The sequence below is a fragment of the Macaca fascicularis genome, chromosome 10 (genome assembly GCF_037993035.2).
Source record: "Macaca fascicularis isolate 582-1 chromosome 10, T2T-MFA8v1.1".
Taxonomy (NCBI): Eukaryota; Metazoa; Chordata; class Mammalia; order Primates; family Cercopithecidae; genus Macaca; species Macaca fascicularis.
Genome location: NC_088384.1, coordinates 119,189,704 through 119,195,000, shown reverse-complemented (window position 1 = coordinate 119,195,000; position 5,297 = coordinate 119,189,704). Strand labels below are relative to the sequence as shown.

Below are 5,297 nucleotides of genomic sequence, written 5' to 3'. Positions count from 1 at the left end.
GGTCTGTGGAAAATACTGAGGGAGCTGCCTTGATGTGAGGTGAAGGTGATGGGGAGGTGAAGGGCCAGGTGTCTCCCAGGAGGGAAGGGGAGGAAGGACCAGGTGCTTTCCTGAGGGGAAAGACCAGGTATCTCCCTGGGATGGGGGACTTCTACAAGAGAAGCAGCTCTTCCAGGTGGGTCTGAGAGAGGAAGGGTCAGGGGTGAGAACTTGGGTTAGGGAGGACACTCTTGTCTCCATGAAACTGGAAGTAGGATGTGAGATACAGGGGCCAGTGAGCAGGAGGCCCTGGAGGAGAGCAGAGCAGCTCATGGAGAGCCTGCCATCCATCCATTCATTCATTCACCCATTCATTCATTCATCCATTTGTCCATCCATTCATCTGTCATCCATCCATCCGTCATCCATTTATCCATCATCCATGATTCATCCATGCATTCACTCATCTATCCATCCATCCACTCTTTCATTCATCTATTAATCTATTAATCCATCATTCATTCATTTATCCATCCACCTTCCATCAATTCATCTATCCACTCAATTCATCCATTAATCTATTTATTCATCCATCCATCATGCATTCCTCCATCTGTCCATCATCCATCCATCATCCATCATCATCCATCTATCCAGCGCTCACCGCACCAGCCACATGGCTTTCAGTTGGGTGGGACCTTGAGGGTTCCAGTGTATGCTGGGATTGGGGGTAGATGTGCATTCCTAAGTAAGAGCCAGGAGAAGGGGCTGAGTGGAAGCCACATGAATTGGATCAGGGAGAAAAGGAAAGCAGGGAGAGGCTGACCTTAGACATGCTCAGAGCTGCTGTGTTTAGTGGGACAGCCAGACGTCCCCCCTCTGTTAGGGAATGCACAGACTCAGGCCGGGCGTGGTGGCTCACGCCTGTAATCCCAGCACTTTGGGAGGCCGAGGCACGCGGATCACGAAGTCAGGAGTTCGAGACCAGCCTGGCCAACATGGGGAAACCGTCTCTACTAAAAATACAAAAAATTAGCCAGGCGTGGTGGCGGGCGCCTGTAATCCCAGCTACTCAGGAGGCTGAGGCAGGAGAATCGCTTGAACCCGTGAGGCGGAGGTTGCAGTGAGCCTCGATCGCACCACCGCACTCCAGCCTGGGTGATAGAGGGAGACTCTGACTCAAAAAAAAAAAAAAAAAAAAAGGGATGCACAGCCTCTGTGCAAAGTCCCCTCTGGTACCCACTGCACAGATGGTGAAACTGAGGCTAAAAAGAGGGTGACACCCACCCCAAGGTGTGCAGCCAAGCAGCTCCGTTCACATTCTCTAACCTGCCGTGGTAGAGCAAGGGTAGGTGCTTGGAGAATTCATTCTCCCAGGCCTGGCCTTCAGAGGAAGGGGAGTTAGGAAACTCCCCCAGGTACCCCCGCGTGTGTATCAACGGGACCTGGGAACTGGGAGGACACAGGTGCCACAGCCCCATCCCCAGGGGAAGCCAGGGACCTTGAGGCTGTGGATGGGATGCCCCTGGGACCTGGGCACTGGGGATTTAGCAGGCCCCGCCCCCCTCCCACGGGGGACGTGGAGGGTGAGTGGCTCAAGCTGTGTCTGAATCCAGCCTATCATCAGCTGGGATTTAGCAGGCCCCGCCCCCTCCCCCCTCAAGCCCAAGGTGGAGGGTGAGTGGCTCGAGCTGTGTCCAAATCCAGCCTATCATCAGCCGGGATTTAGCAGGCCCTGCCCCCCCCCCCCCCCCACCACCGCTCAAACCTGACGTGGTGAGTGAGTGGCTCGAGCTGTGTCCAAATCCAGCCTATCATCAGCCGGGATTTAGCAGGCCCTGCCCCACCCCCCCACCCCCCCCCCCCCCCGCCTCTCAAGCCTGACGTGGTGAGTGGCTCGAGCTGTGTCCGAATCCAGCCTATCATCAGCCGGGATTTAGCAGGCCCTGCCCCACCCCCCCACCCCCCCCCCCCCCCCCCCCGCCTCTCAAGCCTGACGTGGTGAGTGGCTCGAGCTGTGTCCGAATCCAGCCTATCATCAGCCGGGATTTAGCAGGCCCTGCCCCACCCCCCCACCCCCCCCCCCCCCCCCCGCCTCTCAAGCCTGACGTGGTGAGTGGCTCGAGCTGTGTCCGAATCCAGCCTATCATCAGCCCGGATTTAGCAGGCCCCGCCCCCCCCCACCTCTCAAGCCTGACGTGGTGAGTGACTCGAGCTGTGTCTGAATCCAGCCTATCATCAGCCGGGATTTAGCAGGCCCCACCCACCCCCAAGCCTGACGTGATGAGTGAATGATTCAAGCTGTGTCCGAATCCAGCCCATCGCCAGCCTCAGAGGCCGAGGCGTCACCTCACGGCCACGCGTCTCCCCACGTGTCGGGAAGGGCCTGTCCCCTTCCCACCCCATCCCCACCCCGCTCGCCTTCTCGACGTTCCGTTGAGTGGTTTCTAATCCCTCTCCCGTGGACCCGGCGGCGGGCGGATGTGCCTCCAGGGAGCGGGCGAGGGTCCCAGCCCGGCTGCCCAGGGGCGGCCTGGAACTCAGCAGCCTTCTGTGAGGGCCCCGGCTTGGCCAAAGACCAGGTGGACGGTCTGAGGGGAACGTGCCGCCACCTGTGTCTGGGGATGTGGACCCCAAGCCTGGCACGGGTCGTGACCTGGAGCAGATCTGAGCTCCATGGGCTTCCTGCCCGCAGCCCGCCGTTCCGCCCCGGCCCGCCCTGGCCTCAGCTGCCCCTTAAGCAGGGGGATGCCCATCCTGACCTCCGGGTTCCCTGGGACAGAATGAGAGCGCGAGCGTCATCGAGGGGCAGCTCGCGGGAACTTGGCAGGTGTCAGGCCTCACGCCAGTGCCGCCCCGGTCAGGGTCCCAGCCACGGCCGCCACACTGGCTTTGGGGCCGACAGGGGCCCTGGGCTGGGGGTCGTGGCTCTGCCGGGTCCCTCTGCTCATCCTAGGCCCGCACATCCGCCAGTCACACTCATCACACTCATCCCCGTGGGCCCAGCAGGCCTCCCGCAGCCCCACCTGAGAGTGGGCACCACAGAGCCCAACCCGGGCCTCTTCTCAGGCAGAGCCCAGCACGGGCAGAGGCGAGCATAGCAGGGCAGGCCCCTGGTGCAGCCCGTCCCCACTGTGGCCACGCAGGACTGACTGGCTTGGAGAGACATGGTCGGAGACAGAAACCAGGAGGCGGAGGGAGAAGCCGTGTTCCTGAGCCCGTCGTGGGTCTCCCGGGCTGGGCCTCCGTGTAGGGCCCCTCCACAATTATGTACAATTCTATTTGCTGAGTGGAACCAGCAGCCTACAAAACAAAGCCCAAGTTTTCTAACATGTGGAGGAGATGTGGATGCAAATGCTGGCCCCAAGTAACTATTCTGGACCTGGAGGCCTCCGGTGCAGGAGAAGCAGGCAGCGGGCAGCAGGCTGGGCTTGCCCTGGGACAAGAGGAGCTCCAGCAAGGTGGAGGCCGGGGAGCGTGACCATCCCATTGTTCCTGGGGCTGCCCTGCATCCACGGCCCTGCTGCTGTAAATTCCTTCCTTCCTTCCTTGCTCCTGGGGAAAGGCAGAGGCCCCAGAGCCTCCAGTAGCCCAAGACCTGGGACCTTGGCCTCCTTGAGAGTCTCATTCCTCCTCCTCCGTGTGAGGCCCCCAACCAGAGCCCAGCCCCAGGGTCTCAGGGGTCCCCTGCCTGGTGCATTATTTTTTATACCATTTAAGTGACCACTTTCTTCCTCAGGAAGGAACTTCTAAAGTAAAAGCTGGCAAGACTCAGCAGAAAATAAATATCAAAGCTGCTTCTGCCGCCCCAGCTTCACTCAGGCCCTGGCCACTCCTTCACCGGTCTTCACTGCTGCGTCCTAGAACCACCGGGTCTGCAACCAGGTCTGATGTCTGGTGTGGACGTTCAGGGATGAGGTCCCCTGGGGCTAAATGAATGAACAGATTCTGAAAAGCAGAAGCTACATCCGAGGGGTCTCTGGGCCTCAAATTGTTCTCTGACCTGCAGCCATGAGGCGTGATGCTCACTCGGAAGCTCCCAGAACCTGGAGGCTTCCTTCTCTCAACACGTGAACAAGCAAGGGGCCAGGTTCAATTAAGCACCTGCCTGCCCAGAGCACCAGGCCCAAAAGCAAGCAAACAACAAACAAAATCAAATCAGGCCTTCACAACTCCCCAAATCATGTGTAAGTTTCTACAGAGCAGAAGCCAAAAATATATGTTATTTAACTGGATCCTATTTACATATATTTTTATGGCTGCTCTAAAAAATTATCACAAACATAGTGCCTTCACCCCATTTCCCCTGATGTGATTATTACACATTGGATGCCTATATCAAAATATCTCATGGACCCCATAAATAGCTACACCCTCTATGTACTCATGACACTTTTTTATAAAGAGAACACTTAGCTTCCAGTTGTGCAGGTTAGACGTCTAAAATGGTCTCCCTGGGCTACATCAGGTCTCGGGAGGGTTGGTCCCTTCTGGAGGCTCCAGAGGAGAAGCCATTTCCTCCTTTCCAGCTTCCTGAGGTGCCCAAATCCCTTGGCCCTCAGGCCCATCCTCCGTCTTCAGAGCCAGCGGTGTCTTGTCGCTGAGACCAGCTCTGCCCTGCGCCTCTATGTTGAAGGGCCCCAAGATTCCACTGGGTCCCCCCAGATAATCCAGGGTCACCTCTCCATGTCAGGTGGCTGACTGGCAGCCTCAATTCCACCTGCCACCCTCAGACCCCCTGGCCAGGGAGCCCATGTGTTCCGTTTCTGTGCACTGTGAGGTGGGCATGTTTAGGGGGCCCCCTTCTGCCTCCCATGGGTCTGCAGGGCCTGACTTTGTAACTTGAGATTATGCTTAGGGTGCCCAGATGCAAAAAACAAAAACGCAGCACACAAAAACACAGGGCGCCCGGCTCAACAGGAAGTTTGGAGAAGCGGTGACTGATTTTTTAGTGTAAGTCTGTCCCAAATATCGCAGAATCCATCCAAACGCTGCCGGACACCCTGTGTCTCAGCCGCGGGATCGCCACGCTGCGCTCTTAGTGTGCCTCAGCCGCGGGATCGCCACGCTGCGCTCTTAGTGTGGGCCCAGAGCTGCCGGTGCAGAGGAGGGTTTCTGAGTTGGAGGAATGGAGGTGCGTTTCCCCCGCAACTTCCTCGGGATGCCCGGTGTGGACATGCAGGGATGAGGTCCCCTGGGGCTAAATGAATGAACAGATTTCGAAAAGCAGAAGCTATGTCTGGGGGGTTCTGGGCCTCGAATTGCTCAGAGACTTGCAGCACTCGGGAGATGCTTTCCCTGCAGGCAGCAGGCTCTGA

At 58.0% G+C, this 5,297-nt stretch overlaps 1 long non-coding RNA gene across 1 annotated transcript in view; it reads left to right on the top strand.

The window, feature by feature from the left end:
• The window catches only part of LOC123567230 (uncharacterized), a 9,526-nt gene extending 4,723 nt beyond the window's left edge, over positions 1-4,803 (top strand). The window contains exons 2-3 of the long non-coding RNA XR_006690118.2: positions 3,719-3,864; positions 3,989-4,803. This is a non-coding gene — a long non-coding RNA (uncharacterized lncRNA). The remainder of the gene's footprint in view (positions 1-3,718; positions 3,865-3,988) is intronic.
• The last annotated feature ends 494 nt before the right edge of the window (positions 4,804-5,297 follow it).